Source organism: Choloepus didactylus, chromosome 8 (assembly GCF_015220235.1).
Source record: "Choloepus didactylus isolate mChoDid1 chromosome 8, mChoDid1.pri, whole genome shotgun sequence".
In the NCBI taxonomy this organism is placed as follows: domain Eukaryota; kingdom Metazoa; phylum Chordata; class Mammalia; order Pilosa; family Megalonychidae; genus Choloepus; species Choloepus didactylus.
In genome coordinates, this window is record NC_051314.1 from 36,645,590 (window position 1) to 36,662,964 (window position 17,375).

Genomic DNA, 17,375 nt, shown 5'->3' on the forward strand with positions numbered 1-17,375 from the left:
CTCTGAGGCATTCCTTAAGTTTGTATCCAGCTGGTGTTATGACAGGTTTCTTTGAATGTCAAGAGATTGCAAAAAAAAAAAAAAAGGAAAAATATATCTTTCTCAGTCTTTGCAGATTCACCTGTGTGCATGCTCTCCTTTAAAGCTTAGCCATACAGTGAGTTTGGAGAATAGCTCCAGACCAAAGTGTAGGGGTCTCTCTGGGGTCCTTTCACCCTTGTTTCCACAAATACAAATGTCCCCTCTTTCCTCATTGTCCTGGGCACTGCCTTGTATGTCTTACGGTGAGCAATCCCTTGTCCCACGCAGACACAACTTGACTGCTCTCCCATAGCATTCTGTAGGAGAGCTCTGTGAGCCACCTTCTACAGGGCAAGTTCTGGGATGATGAGTCCTTCAGACAGAATGAGCCAGACATATATGCTCTTAGAATGTGCACAAGGATTACTCTGCTCCCTCTGGAACTGGGACCAGGGATTCACACTGGGAGCATGGGTTGGCGCCTTGTCAAGCTGGTGAAGGGTCAGGGAGCCAGGAGATCCTATGCTTTTCAGTGGACTTTTTTCTTGATTGAGTGCTTCCCTGTTACTGCAGTACTTTAACTGCTTTCTGAAGCTTTGAGAAAGATGTTTCTGCTGGTTCTTGCTGGTTCTTCAAAGTTTCTGCAGGGGAACAGAGCCCTGAAGCTTCTCACTGTGCCATCTTGATTGGGGTGGGGCCTCCACAGGGAATTTTTATTTTTTAAAGAGTATTCATATAGCCATTGATTATATCAAGCCATTCCATGCTTTTCTTTCCAGGTAAGAATTTGGAATACATCATGATAAGGATGCTAATGCTGAAATAAGATTGTTGGCTCATCATTGAGGGTGCAAACACACACTTAATCATTTGTTACTTTATTGAACACAAAGCAAGTTGAAGCATCTTTGCTTCACTGTACACAACTGAAGCAGGAGCCTGGGGAGGAGAAGAATGGCCCAGCTTTCCTTGGAGGGGAAGATGTGAGCCATCGCTAGTCCTGTCTTGTGGGAAGATAAACCCATGTTCTGTCAGTTGCCGTAGCCCCTAGGATAGGCGTCCTTCAGTCATCCCACTTCCGGGTTCTGTGTAGTGTTTTCTCATCCATGTCTTCCTCCTTTGGCTCGTGATCTTCCTGTTGCTGAGTTGCCTGGTAATGCTCCATATTTCTGATGCTAATCATATCCATCATTCACTGTCATGGTTGCCAGACTTGGATAACCAGTTCCAAACACCTTGGCTCGGGCTGTGTCCTGAGTGAGAATGAAAGGTTTCACTGGAGAACTGTCCTGAAGAGATGAGCAAGAAATTGATGTTTCTTTTGAGGAGACTTTTTCTCTTAGGATTTTTATCTCATGATCCATACTCTCAGTGTCTTCCAAGCTGATACCAATCCACCTCTGAAGGTGAAGGTGATAATATTCATGAACACACCCATCATCTGCTTCACCACTTGCCACAGAAGATTTCAGGATGGATCATCTATGTTCCACCTCTTTCTTCTGCTTCTATCTCTCTATCTTAGCCTGTCTTTGAGATGCCACAGCAAAAAGGCTAGGATAAGCCATGGAGGAGCTCACAGTGCTGTTTTCAGCAGAGCTGTTCCTCATTTGGGGAAGTACAAATTCTGCCACATGATAATAACGGCACTGAGTTCAGTAGTTTAGAAAGTACTCGAGTCTGCTGCAAATGATCTAGATGCTTGCAGGGGTTGACTTGTTTCATGGTGGGCACTCCTTGAAATGCTGGCACCATCAGGTACTTCAGGTCAGTGGAAGCACTTTCTTCCAGGTCTTCATTTCGGCTGAACAAGTGCAGCTGTGATATCATTTCGGCAGCCTTCTCAAGGAGATCCAGTCCCTTGAACACCTTATCCTGTACTATCCAGGAACTGGTGGGTTCAGTTGCTACTTCGTCCAGAAGCTGCTTGTTGGTTTTAAACAGCTCGGGTAGCCGCAGCAGCAAAACGCATCTTCCTTTGTTGCCTGTAAGGATCTTATTTATGGATTCTTTAATTATCTGTATCAGCCCCCAGAATGAGGCCAGGGACCTGTCTGTCTTGTCCACTAGCCTGGTACATGGTAGGGGCTCAGTAAATACACGACAAATGAATACATGATCAGGAGAAGGCCTTTAAGTTGGACCAAAGGAACCAGAGATACCCACCCCCCACTCCCCCCCACCTTGATTCTCATCATGTAAATAAGGCCCATTCACAGTAGAAGAGAATTGACTGAAACAAAGAGAAAAGCAGAGGGAAGAGAATGAGTGAGGGAGCAAGGGCAAGCTGAGGCTGGGCAAGGCACCTGTTCCAGGCTCTTCAGGAGTACAACTTATTCTTTTCTTGGGGGGTGGGGGGTGGGTGGGTAGACAAGGGTTTAAAATTTATTTTTTAGAGCAGTTGTAGATTTACAGAAAAATCATGCAGAAAGTACAGAATTCTCATACACCACCCCCACAGTTATTATCTCTACTATTAACATTTTGCCTTAGTGTTGTACATTTGTTGCAATCAATGAACCAATATTATAATAATTATATTATGAAAGACTATAGTTTACATTAGGGTTACTTTTTGTAACATGCAGTTATACAATTTGTTCTTCATTTCTTCCTTAGTTTCATGAGCCATTCACACCACCAAGTATATTGTAAATAAATCACCTCCCCCTCCTTAACCTTAAGTTAGCTAGAATTGAGATTGGGATCCCATACTTGCAACCAAAGAAAATATATTTGCATTTTTAAAGGAAAACTTTGTGGCAGAATGGCTAGTTGTGCCCCAATATCCATTTTACCTTCTTCCTTGGTAAATTAAGAAGGAGCATACCCTTACCTGTTCTCTCTTCTGATGGATGATAGCTGGTGCTCAAGGTTTGGAAGTTACATGCTGAGGATAAGGGAGTAGCAATGTGGAAGACTCTGGGCTCTGGACAGCTTTGTGGAGCTACCCTACCAGCTCAGACTGCCATTTTCCAGACTTTTAGGTTATTTGGTGTTTTCTGTTTCTTGCAGTTTTACCACAACCTAACTGATCCGATTGTATTATTTATACACTTTGTAATCTCTCCTTTCCACTTTTTTATATCCAACCATTTCCCCATGTTATAAAGTATTTTACAAAAACTTGAATTTTGATGCCTGTACAGTGTTCCAATATTTATTTGATTCCCCAACTATTTACCATTTAAATGGTTTCTAATTTTCTTTTACCATTTTGAATGAAAGTTCTAGTTTTTTAAAAGAAGTATTCTGAGAGGACATTCATGGCTTCATTTGGATCTCATGTTATGTCATGTGCTCATAATCAACTGTTGAAGATCTGACTCAGGTGTGAGCATCTTATCCTGATTAAAGGAACGATAGCTACAAGAAAACTGTCAACCTCATGTATTCTGGATTTAGAACCCTAAATACAGTAAGGGGACAGGAACATCATACACATAACATTTTTAAAGCTATCCAGGTAGTAATAAGGTGGCTCAGATAATGTGAAAAAAAACAAGTTGTACATACTAGAATAAAGGTTGCTTTTATTAATTATTTCTATGATGAATGTTTCTTCAAAGAAGATTTTAGGAAAAAAAAATTGAACCCTTTGTACTCTCACTGCTCTATAGGGCAATAGTAAATTCTATTACTCTCTCAGTATCCACACAAACAGTATTATGAGACAAGCTTTAGTGCTCTATATTATTTCCTTGAATAGCAGTCATAAAAGAAGTTCAAAGAAAGGCAAATATAGGTCAATGATAACAACTCTGTTTTGCAATATGCAGTCAGAGGGGTGTGTGTGGCTATAGTCAAGATCAAGTCCATAGTGCATCTCTCTCTGAAAAATTACTTGCCAATGCAATTTGAAATGTTATTTATCTATCTTATTTAGCTTGTCACCCCTGACCACTTTCAATTTCCTTACCCTTTAGTTTTCTTCACTGGACACCTTACTATCTAATATTATATATATATATATATTATCTATATCACTAACATGGAAACTCTGTGAGGACAGGGATCCTGTCTGCCTTATTCACTTGAGTATCCCTGGTGTTCAGCACAGTTCCAGGCACAAAATATGTGCCCAGTCACAAATGTCGACTGCAACGTGGGGGGTGATTGGAGGTGAGACCGACAGGGTATTCTGGGACTGAGTCATGGAGGAACTGGAACTCCAGCTGCAGGGGCTTTCACTGAATCCTGAGGCATTGGAGAATAGCAAAAGGATAGTTAGCTGGCAGTTAGGTGTTAGTTAATTATTTAGATTAAATAACTGGCTTTGGTGTGGAGAAAGGATTTGGGATGGTGGAAGAGTCTAGAGGCAAGAAGACCAGTGAGGAGGGTACTGCAACATTCTAGGGGAGTGGAGTTGAGAGCCCAAGCTAAAAAGTTAGTAATAATGAATGGTAATAATAATTACTAATATAGCAAAGTTTGTTGAGTGGATAGCTGTTCATTAAAATCCCTTTCGAGACTACATTTCCCAGCCTCCTTTGCAATTAAGTTTGGCCGAGTTCTAGCAATGCAATATGAGCAGAAATAATGAGATTCACTTCCAAGCCTGGTTCATAGAAATCTCCCCCACACACTCCTCTATGTTTTGTCCCTTCTCTGGCTAATTGGGATGGAGAAGCCATGTGCTGAAGATATCTGGACCTCTGTTAAACCTGGGTCCTGCCACATAGAGAAAATTTGCCCCAATTGACCAGGAACACTTTGGAATGTTATATAAAGTGAGGAAAAGTAGCTACTGTGTTTGAGCCATTGCACAATTTTAGGTCTATTTGTTACAGCAGCTAGTATTACTCAACCTAGCTAATTAATTTATGCATTATTTTCTTTTAGGTACTATTTTTAATGCTTTCATATAAAAATAACTCATTTAATCTTCACAATAGTCTTTTGAGGCATATATTACTATTGTTATCCCCCATTTACAGATGGGGAACTGAGACAGAGAAGGGTTATTTGGCCTGCTGAAGCTACACAGCTGGGAAATGACAAAGCCAGGTTTCAGAGTTCTGGCTCCAAAATTTTAAGTGATATCTGATGGTGGCGGCTGATAGGAATGAATAGATTAAGTAAATACATATCTTTTCCTTTCAGTTAAACCTTCTGAATAAAAACAACTTTGTTAATTTCCTCTTGGTATGGTATGGTAGGAGTATATTGGAAGGAATGAAGTTATTTCAGGATATTTGTTTTTCCTATTGCTTTGCTTTGTTTTGTTTGGAAATGTTTTTTTATTTGATAAAGTAATTTTAAAATAAAAACAAGCAAAAACACATTCTTAGAAATATCAGTATAGAGCTTTAAAAAACAAAAACAGAACCTTAAAAAAATTTAAATGACCAAGCATGAACATTAATCAATATTGCAAGTCATTTTTTATAAAATAATATTTCAAGGAAAATTTAGGGAGCTAAAACAGTGCATGATTGGGTTTCCTGGAAACAGACCTTGAGACTGGGATGCAGCAGGTTTACTGAGGAGTGTTTTCTAAGGGAAACAGGATCGGGCAGAGGGAGACATCTAACTATGATGCAGCCATAACAGAGGACTCAGCCCATCCTGTGGGAACCTCTGGAGCTGGAAGAGCCTTTCAGAGTTGTCCTCCATTAAGGCAAGGGGCCAGGACTTTGTCCCCCTGAATCAGGTGGTCATAGGACACGGCTGCCTGCTGGGTGGGGACACAAGCTTGGGAAGTGCAGCTCCTTTGACTGAGGGCAATTTCTGGGGAGGGATTCAGCTACCACCCAGCACTCCCTGCCGCTGGAGGAATGAGCATCATGGTCTTGAGGAGGGGAAATCTGGGTGGTGCACTAAAAGGGCCACTGCGGGAACAGTTAACAATAAATAAGTATGCAGTACTAAATCTACATTTTTTTCAGTTGTTCCAGATGGTTCCATTGAGCTTCAGACTCTTGTACCAACTATCTCCTAGTTGAGCCTGAAGCATAAGAATGTGTTGTGAGAGGACTGACATTAGATGAGACTTGAGAGGTGAATTTAGTCCATGTGAAGGCCTTAAAGGGCATGCCAAGGAGTTCGGGTGAGAGGCAAGTCTGGTGGTAGTGCAAGTGGATTAGTGTAGGGATGGATGGCCAGCAGGCAGTTCTCACAGATGAACCTGGGGCTGTCGTAACAGCTCATTGTAATGAGAACCAGAGCCTAAATCGGTATTAGTGGAAAGGAGAAGGGGGCTGAACTTGAGAAACATTTTGAAGGTGGTATTCACTCTTATTGATTGAAATGTGGAAGGTGCGGGAAGATGTGAGACAAACCTCATAATTCTAGCTTAGAAGACTGTATGAATGTTGATACTTGAAGAAAAACTGTTGCCATTTTCAACCTATGGTTGCCAGCATAAAACCTGTGGTTGCATTTTTGATTGACAAAACAAAAATAAATAATTCTCTAACTGGCTGCTTCTAACTTTACTTTTTCATGTTTTCTGAGGAAACTTTCTATTGCTTCCTCTGGTCCCTCAAAAAGAATTGTTCTTTCCATCTGTAATTGGTTTCTTCCTCAATCCTGTTTTAACAGAAAACTTCTTTCTGATATGCCTTCCCTTTCTTAGCTACAAATCTAAGTGTACCTGCATTAAACACACATTTAAACAAAATAAAACAAAACATAAAGTTTTAAAACAGATATAAAATCCAGTCTTTCCTTTCTTTTTTATCCACTGGCAGTTTTAACATGACCCTTTTAGAAGCTCTGCTAACAGTCCCGGTCCATAGGCACATTGCGAGATAACATGAAGTCTGCCGGGCTTGGAGATGTTGTTTACTTGTGAGTAGCTTGTTTCTCTCAGTTACGTAAATGATCAAGATAGTTCTTTAGGGCTGGGTCTGAACCAGCACGTTAAATCCCTTTGTACACCCAGTAAAGCTGTTATGTCGCTCTTATCATTGTACTATGCCCTTTGTGTTTTCTGGAGCAAAAGTGATTTTCTGACTAATTTAAACTGGATTAGAAGCAAGCTTTCTGCAGGCTGCATTTTTGCCAAGAAATGTGAAAAACTTCGAACACTTTAGAAAGTCATTTGAAAAAGGAAAACCAAATAGGTAGCAATTATGGAGATAGAATCGGTGTACAAGACCTTTATGCCATGTATACTCGGGGCAGCCAGATCAAATTATTCATCCATTTAACAAACATTTATTGGGTAACTTCTCTCTGCCAGGTGCTATCCTGTGCTGAGAATGCAGTGGGAGATGAAATAGACGTGCCCCTCCTCTCACACAGTGCTCATGCTGATAAAAGGAGAAACCAAAGAAATGGCGATTAATAAGATAGCTGTAGATATTTGTCAGAGCTATGAGGAAAATAAAAGTTGGGATTCAGGTTACTTATTATCCAGCCCTTTCATCTCTTTTGATGCACCTGCTGTGGTGGAAACTGGGCTATTCAAGGACCGAGGAGCAGAATAATATAGACCCAAACTTATTATATGAATAGGCAAATTCAGGTTCTAGGGATTTATTTGGGTAGGGAAGATGGGATTTTAAAACTTTGAGTATAAAAGTGACAGCTATAATTTAAACTCCTACCTGGGACTTTCATCAGGCATTGTCTGCCAAAGGATGGCTTAATATTTAGTTAACTAATAAAAACTATGAAAGACGCTTTTTTAAACTTCCACTTCAGCAAATCCCAGGAGCAGCACTCCTCGACCCCTCCAGGAAGCAGGCCGGTTGGTGCTCAGGGCACACTGGAGAGAGTAGGCCACTCTGCCCAGGCCTGCATCTCTGCTCCAGGAGTCGAGTTTCCCACATTCCGAGAGTCAGAATGTTTTGTTCCCTAATCTATTTATGCAAGTTTTACTTGTTATTAACATTATCTGATTTATGTCTGTGCCAGTTTGGATGTATTATGTCCCCCAAAGTGCCATGTTCTTTGAGGCAGTCTTGTGGTGGCAGACTTATTAGTGTTGATTAGGTTGGAATCTTTGGATTAGATTGTTTCCATGGAGATGTGACCTACCCAACTGTGGGTAATACCTTGATTAGATAATTTCCATGGAGGTGTGACACTTCCCATTCAGCCTGGGTCTTGATTAGTTTACTGGAACTCTATAAAAGCTCACAAACTGTAGCACCACAGAGTAGCTGCAGCTAAGAGAGACATTTTGAAGAATGCAGAGGAGCTGGAACACAACCTGGGATCAACAGACCCCAGCCATGTGCTGCTCACCATTGGCCTTCCTTTGGTGAAAGTATACTCATGTTGATGCCTTCATTTGGACATTTTCAAGGCTTTCAGACTGTGAATTTGTAACCAAAGAAACCCCCTTTATAAAAGCCAACGCATTTCTGGATTTTGCATAACGACAGCATTAACAAACTGGACCAATGTCCGTGTTCCATTAACTGGTGAAATGTAAGCATGAAGGGAAACAGAGAATTATTACAACAGTAATAACAGTAAAGGCAAAGAAAAATACTTTAATTTTTCAGAGGCAACTTTCCTTGGAGAATACCAAAGCTCTTTATTGGGACAAATTTCTAAACAAGCGATAATGCTCATATTACCCTAGAGTAGCGAACAGAGATTTGGTATCCTCTCACTGAGGATGTTAGATCCGTGCTGAGTAACTAATAGATGTCTCAGTGTCTCTCAGGAGAATTATGTTTCCACTAATTTTCCTGCCACACCATGTTCTGTACTTTATTCTTAATAATTCCTGGGATTACTGAGAACTGCAAGAGCTTAAAAGGATCCCTGGTCTATGAGCCAGGACACGTGGGTTCGGGGCTATGCTGTGCCATGAACTTGTTGTGGGACGTGGGAATTTCAGTCAGGTTTTCTGTGCCACAGTTCCTTATTTTTAGGATGGGGACGACAATGCTTGTCATAACAGCAAACCAGTTTGGAAAAAAAAAGTGCTTGTCAGAACCAATATGGACATTTGGCTGCCGGTAGTGAGAATAACATGGTTCATTTCCTTGTCCTGATTCCCATCTCATAACGTGGGCCCACTTTTTGTTATGGTGTTTTTGATCCTGTGTTAGTTTACAGGTTCTGGTTTGTATATTCATTATAGAGACCCGAAGTGGAAGTCCTTCCTCAAGTGCTCTTATCCCAGTTTACCCATCTAACCAACTCTACCATTTTCTCAATGATGGCCAAAGAATTTACAGCAAGAAATATAAAGAAGGGGACAGCCTACAGTCTGTATAATGATCTATTGTGCTCTGAAGAAGACACAAGTAAGTAGTCGCTATTTCCTAAAGGTTTTGAGTGATTCATTAGATCTCTTTGCTCATTCACAGAAGTGTTGCTGATAATGAAAAACAAACAAACAAAAAAGTAGAACATAGTACATATCCAACAAGAGGAGAGTGCTCAAGTAAATAAAGATACTTCTATACCATGGAAGTTCGTTAATAAAAGTTGCTGTAAGTGACTATTTATTGGCATAGAAAGATATTCATAATAATTAAAAAAAGAAGCCAAAAAAGGATGATGTATAACACAATCCCATTAGTATTAAACATAACTGGTTTTGAATAAAAAGTATTTGGAAAGATGTATGGTGCTTATCTCTGGGTGGTGAGATTACACAAATTTTAATTTTCATTCTATTTATTCTCTAATTTTCTACAGTGAGGATATGTTATTTTTAGCCAAAGAAAACACTGATTTAAATTAAATGCAATCACATTGCTGTAAAAGCTACCTGTGGGAATGAAAAACAACATTTTGAAAAAATAAATGCCAATTCTAAAAAGTCAATTAAGGAAGGAAAATTTTTCTTAAAAAAATAGAAAGGATAAATTTTATTCTTTTTCAAAGGATGAAGTCAATGTCAAATGTTTGAAATAAACCAAGTATCAACTGCAAACATGTTTTTTCTTAGCTGAATTCTACCTTAAACTACTTCTAAAATGGACTCACATCATGGTGAATCAGCTTTGAAAAATCTAAATTGAACAATCATAATTAGCAACATAATGTAATTTTTTTTTGACTTGCCAAAGAAGCACTTAAATGGAAATCACCTTCTCAGAAAGAGGGCAGATGTATTTCTCTTTCTTATTCTAATAAAATCTACAATTTATGAAGTGCATTCTATGTGCCTATGTGCCAGATACTTTGAATGTTATGTTTAGTAGTTAATTTATTCAATCTTCACAGTCTTAGGAGATAGGTTTGATAGTGTTCATTTTATAGTTGCTGGGAAATAAAACCCAGAAAAGTTGTTTCATACCCAACCATTAAGTACCACAATGACAATGCCTTGAAAAAAGTTCACTTAAACATTTATTGAATCTTTTCTGTGCCAGCCACTGTGTGCTATGTTCTGGGAATATACCAAATGAGTAAGATATTGTGGTCCTATCCCCCTAAGGTGCCTACATGCTACTTGGAAGACATGGAAAATGTGATGAATCTTATAAAGGGGGAAACTCAAGATATAAAGGGGGGAGTTAATTTGTCCTGTGTACAGACATTTAAATAGATCTGAAGCATGAGTAGGAGTTAACTAGGCAAAAAGTAGACATGGAATAGTATTCCCGGCAGAGGGAAGAGTATGTGCTAAGACTCTGAAATGACATTATACTACAGTAATGTGGCATAACGAATCAACTACAACTCTGGCCTGAAACAATAAGCATTTATTTCTTCCACATAGTCCTCTAGGTCAGCTGCCACTTGGCTGGGCTTGTCTGAACTCCAGGGTCCAGGTTCCAGGCTCCAGGCATCGAGTTCTGGTTCAGGTCCCCTTCATATGTTTCTCATTTTCTTTTGACCAATAGTTTCCTGGGACCTGTCCTTCTCATAGCCCATAGCAGGAGCACAAGAGCCCAAATGAAATCACGTGAGCACATTTAAAGCCTCATGTCATGTTAGGGAACATTTCATCAGCTAAAGCAAGCCACACAGCCAAACCCCAAATCAATGAGATGAGGAAAAGACTCTACCTACAGTGGGTGGTACATAAGGGTCACATAATTCAGGATATGATGAATAAATTAATAGACAGAGGATGTGAAAAATTGTGAACTGTTATTCAATCAATCAGTCACACCTGGAGTTGTCAAGGAACCCATTGCCAGTGTGGCTAAAAGTATAATGAGTGAGCCAGAAAATGATACTATTTGTTGCTTTTGTAAATGTCTGTCTTGAGAACTTCTTATTGTAGAGATTCCATATATATATCTACTCTTACTCCAAAAAATAACGACGTCTCCGACCTCCACCTGAACTCTATATTCAAAGAGTTGACCAACACTGAAATACCACGGTTACCCCACAGAGTTGATATCGTGTCAATTAAATTAAATGTTTCTCCTCTGTTATGTACCAGGTATTGAGTTTCTGTGTAACAGTAGCACATTTAGAAACTTTGCCTCAGAGGCAATGAAACCAGTGTTGGAGGCTCTGAGCAAATAGCATTAAATTTGGTTACTACTCATCCTCCTGGAATGGAGGTCAGCTATTTTATACAGAGTGAATAAGAAAAAAAAGTCATAAAATGTGAGGAAACATCTAATTTGACTATTTTAACCCATGAAATAATATCTTCCATTTGGTCATATCATTCTGATACTGTTACAAGAGTAGTTCAGTTTATTTTTACTCATCGTCGTACAGATACATTCATTTGTTTTACAAGTGCTTGGATCCAAAGTCTGGATGAACAGGTGTGGGACATGAGCTGGCCAAATAGAAACTTGTACATTTCATGTGTTTAATAAGCATGGGCATTTTTTTTCCTTTAAAGACAATTCATTCAACACAGACACTCATTAGCTATCATGGAATATTCTGCTACAGAACACAGCGGGAAAAGTTAATTTCAGAATGAGATTTTTTTTTTCCTTTTATTGATAAGAAATTAAATAGAAATCACTGCTTCCATGATGCTCCTGTTTCAGAGCCAAGTTTTTCCCTTCGTTCGTTAAAGCTCAATGTTACTTTCTTTAAGGTTTTAAATAGTGAATCAATGTGTTTTTCTGATCATACTTATTTCCCATAAAAACATGCTTTTTGTTACCCAGCTCGGTAAATTTCATTATGAGGCATGGGCTCTTTCAAGGGAAATCGGCGAGTCTAACAAATATGATGGATTTGGAGCAAGTCTTTTCCCTCCATTTCTTCCAGTTACGTAAGCTTTCTTCTTGGTTATGGTATTGTGTTTTATTAATTGGTTCACAAAGCATTTCAAAAAGGCTGAAGTTCCTTTTCTGATACCCTTTGATTTTTCTTATTTGGACACCTTTTCATCTTTCTGTGTGCTATCTTGTTCTTTTAGCCTGACACCCCTTCAAAAGTCAGCCTAATGTGCCCATTTCAAATAACAGCAGCATTTAAAGGTGACAGTTCCTCACATTCTCTAAGTGGAAATGCAAGTACTTTGACTGTCAGACGCAAATGCAGTCCCTAATTGCTTCATGCTGGTTGGCCTTTTAGGGGCCTTGGGACTGTCTGCCTGTGTGCTGGCTGTGTTCTCATTGCATACATTTCAGAGGCATGGATTTCCACAGGGGCATCGTGGGGCCTGACTACAGAATGCTGGCAGACCAAGCTTGGGTTCAATTCATGGTTTCTGTTCACAGGCTTGTCATTTCCCAATGGGCTATTTTTGCACAGTTAAGAAAGTGATTTTACTTAGTTTTTCCTTCTGAAAAATGGAATGGTGATACTCTTTTAAATGTTTAAAGTTTTTAAATGTTTAAAGGAATACAACTACATGAAAGTTGTAGTGACATTGCAATCTTAGTAAGATCAATTTGATTAGTATTCCCTCCCCATGTCCCTTTTTCCCCACAGAACTAACCTGTTTACCTAAATTGGCCAAATTAACTGATTGTTTTGCCATTATATATACCCAAATTCTTAAGAGAATTAAACTCCAACTAATGTGGATATACAGCTCTTTTTTTTAAAAAGTTTTTCTTTTGAAATAATTTCAAATTTATAGGACAATTGAAAAAATACCAAACCTATACAGAGAACTCCAGCATACCCCCACATATACCCAGATCCACCAACTTTTAAAATTTTGCCACATTTGCCATATCATTCTTTCTTTCTGTCTACACATTTATCTTTCTATCTACCCATATGTTTTCTAAACATTTGAGACTAGTTGTACATGTCATGCTCTTTAAATACATAATGCTTCCATGTACATTTCCTAAGAGCAAGGATATTCACTTATGTAACCACCTCAAGCACAATGATCAAACTCAAGAAATTTAACATTGAGATAAAACTTACAGACTATATTCCGATTTTTTTCATATGGTTATATGATTCTTAACCAAGCCTTAAGAAATTTTAGGACTTTTAATAGCAGTTATTACAACTTTCTTTAAAAATGATGGGATTATATCAGATTTTGTTTTTCAAGATGGAGTAAGATTTAAATAAAAAAAATCACTCTGGGTATTGCTGGATCAGATTATGTACTTTAATATATTTTGGCTAGACATAAGCTAGCCTGGTTCAGCAAAAGAACTTGAAGCTTAAAGTCCTGAATATGAATTTTGTTCCTTTCAGGTTACGTGATTCCCCAATACCAACCACACTGACGTTTATCTGTAAAAATGAGTCAGTACCTGTTGTTCCTGACATTTGTAAAATTCAAATGGCATAGCGAGAATGGAAATTTTGAAAATGGTAAAGTGCCATAGAGTGCAGTTTAAAAAGAAAATTTAGATGTGTCATGCTTTCATTGTTACTGTTCAACAAAGTATTGGATGTTCTGGCCAATACAGCAAGGAAAAAAAAAAAAGGGAAAGGGAGCTATAAAGGTTGGAAGAGAGGAAGCAGAAGGGCCGTTATTTGCGTATGTAATCAACAGATAAACCAAACTAAGAGACTTTAGCAAGAAAGCTGAATACTTAACCAGTTTTTTAAAAAATTATTTGTATTAGCCAACTTCAGCAAAACCATCTAGAAAATGTAATAGAAAATAAGATACCATTCTCAGACTCTAAAGAAATCCAGGAAATAACCTAGTAAAGACCTTTCAGAGAAAATTTTAAAACTCAATTGTACATTTTAAAAGAAGATCTGAATAAGTTGAAACCTACATGCTGTCCCTGACATGTAACTATGTTACTTTCCCTAAAAATTAACCTATAAATTCAATGCAATTTCAGTCAAAATTATGAGAAGATTTTTGTGAGGTCTTCAACATATTTATTCTAAAACTGATATGAAGGAATAAGGCTAAACTAATTTGAAAAAGGAGGAGCAAAGAAGAGGGCGTTTTGTCCCAGATAAAACCTGTGTGGAATTGTTGTGGGAACAAACAGATCTATGGGAAAGACTGGAGAATCAGAAACAGACTCAAGTTTATATGGGAACCTGCTATGGGATAAACATGGCACCGGAAATCAGTGGGGAAATGATGAATTGCCTAACACCCACTCATCAGTGGTGGAACAATGGTTCATTATATGAAGAAAATAAGACAGGTTCACTTTTTCACAGCAGATACAAAGCAGAAATCAGAGTGAACAGTAAAATTATAAAGGTCATATAAAAAGATACTAATTGTATTAAACCAAGCACAAGCCATAAAGTGAAAATTTAATAAATTTCACTACATTTTAAAATCAAGAATATCTGTTAAAGCACAGACATCATGAGCAAAGTTAACAGAAAGGAGAGAGAATGACAAAAGATTTAGAATATCAAAAAACCTACAGGGGATTCATATCTAACACATCAAGAAGCCTCAGCCTCCCCATTTTTAAATGGGGGTGATAGTAGAAAGTAGAAAGTAAAGTGCATAGCCTGGCATGCAGTCAGTGCCTTATGTTGACTATTGTTGGTTTATCTGTTCTTATCCTCTGTACCAAAAATACATTTTGTGTTTAGCTATGATGTATGAACCCTGAATTTCTGATTTTGGCATGGTTGTATGTTGCTGGTGTATGGAGCTACCAGGTAACCTATGTGCAAATACCCAGCCAGCCCTATTATCCAAAAACCCTGTTTGATAAATGTCCCTAGATAAGCAAATGGTTAAAAGAAGAGTGTGGAATATACTAGTGGCAGGTCACACGACTCAGAGGTGAGCAAAATGCTGCACGCACCTCTGTGGCTGTAGAACCAGCTGCCAAGGACAACATCTGCCAGGCGATGTAGCAAGAGTATGTTTCATGGCTCAGGTGTGAGTCTTGTGACTGTCATATTCCATTCTGCCTGGGGCTTGGGCCTGAGGGTATTTTTCCAGGGAAGAGAGAGACCAGGTGAAGCAGCCCAGGCTCTCTGGCTCTTTGTCTTCGTGTAATGTCTGGCTGTGGGGGCTGGGAGGGCGGGGCGGGCCAGCCTTTTCTTGCTGGCTTTGCTCATGACCCCCAGACCTGGGGACTGGTTGGCCACAGAAAGAAGGCTTTGCTCACGGGCAACCAAAACTGCTCTCTGAAAGCAGAGCTTTGTGTTTTTCTGCCTTATGACCTCAGCTTGGGAGAAGGCGTTGGCTCCTTAAGTGTGACCTGAAAACTTGGATTATGATGCACAGGGCAGAAGGCAGCGAGCTGCTCTCATCAGAGCACCCTAGCTGGGGCTGCTCCTTAGGGCTGGGGGTGGGTAAAGCAAGTCAGCCAGGGCCCTCTTGCTGATAGAGAAGGAAGGAAACTAATGATAACTCCATGCCAGGCATTGCGTCACAAATTATCTCCTTCAAGCTCCCACTCACCTGTGAAATGAGCATTCTTATCCCGTTTTACATGCGGAAACTGAAGTTCAGAGAGGGAAAATGGTTTGCCAAAGTTACCCAATTAGTAAGTGACCTCCTAGGAATTAAATCCTAGGTCTGTTTGACTCCAAAACCCAGAGGTGTTTGTTTTGTTTGTTTTCTTTTTCATTCTCTCCTCTCTAGAACTGTGGGCCCCTATGGCTTGGTGGAACCCAGGGAAGAATGCATAGCTAGTCCCATCCTTGTCTGACCTTGACAGGTGGTTCAGTTAGTTTATAGAAAGTTAACTGCATTTCACACCACTGGGTTTGAGCATGTGCCCCTGTGATCAGCTGGGTTTAGGTGTGCCTTTGGTTTCTCAAGAGAAACTCTTTTCCTATGAAATAATAATGTCCTTAAAATATTGTGTTTTGCTAGTCATTCAGAGAAGACTGCACTTCCGGGAGACACACTCTACTACATGGATGGATTCCCTGCCCAAGAAGGAAACCAGACAGGGCAACTACCGCAGGCAAGAGCTTGGTCCCAGGCCTGCCAGCCTCATAGAATTTCATTTGTCTATGCTTCTATGATCTGACAGGTGCTTTGAAGAAATGGCTTCATTAACCACTAACAGAAATGTCTGTTGTCCAGACTTCCATAACTGACTTTTCTGTGCTTGAAAAATTACAGGTGTTTTTTTACTAGTGTTATCAGCCATCTGCAGGGTTGTTGTAGCTACAATTTCTTGCCCCTGTCTCTAAGGTCTGTGGTAATAATACTATTAAGACTAAAAATGATAATAGAAAACCATTCACTGTATGTTTACCATGTGCTGGGCACTGTAGTAAGCTTATTTTGTGTGCACTACAACCCTCTGAATTGCGTATCAGATAGGATTGGTCTGACTGCAAGTAGCAGAAAACTGACACTGGTGGCTTAACTAAATGAGGGGTTACTTTTCCCATGTAATAAGAAGAAGGCCCATCAGGGTGAGTGTGGGGGCCTCACCATGCCAACAGGAATCCAGGCCCCTGCAATCTTACTGTTCTGCTTCCTTCACAGTGGTTTTCTTCTTCATGTTGGCACTCTGGCTGTTCTACCTTCATCATCAATACTGATTTAGGCAGACATAAAGAAGAAGGGCAAGAGCTAAGAGGCAAAACCTAAAAAGGCACACTGAGGATGCCCCCTCTGAAAAGCTTTCTCAGAAATTCCAGCTGATACCTCCACTTACATTTCATCATCCAGAACTGTGCTACATGACCATGTCTAGCTGCAAGGGAGTCTGGTAATCCAAGAATGTACACATGAGCCCCTTGGCAAGTAAGGAGAAGGGAGGAATGGATAATGGCTATTCTGGATAACTAGCAGTGCTTAATTCAGGTAGATGCTATTTGTTACAAACTAATAGATGAGGAAAGTGAAATTAAAGAAGTTAAGTATTTTGTCCAAGGTCACCCAGCGAGGGAGTAAAGGAGTCCACACCTGAACCCAGGTATGTCTGACTCTGAAGCCACATTCCTAAGAGCTGTTCTAGAGTTTGCTGCTGATGCTTGGTGGCCTCTGGACTGAAGAACAGAGGACTTTAGGGGACTCTCTTATGGGACAGAATGGAGGGTTGACTTTTCTCCTTCTTGAAAATAGTGCTAAAACTGAACATGAAAGATGCAGAAAGGCAGATTTTGGCACAAGGTAAAGAAGCAAGTTT

The 17,375-nt window shown here is 39.6% G+C and overlaps 1 pseudogene; it reads right to left on the reverse strand.

Annotated features, from left to right (window-relative positions):
- Window positions 1-899: 899 nt before the first annotated feature.
- LOC119542597 lies at window positions 900-16,745 on the reverse strand (annotated as a pseudogene).
- Between the last annotated feature and the right edge of the window lie 630 nt (window positions 16,746-17,375).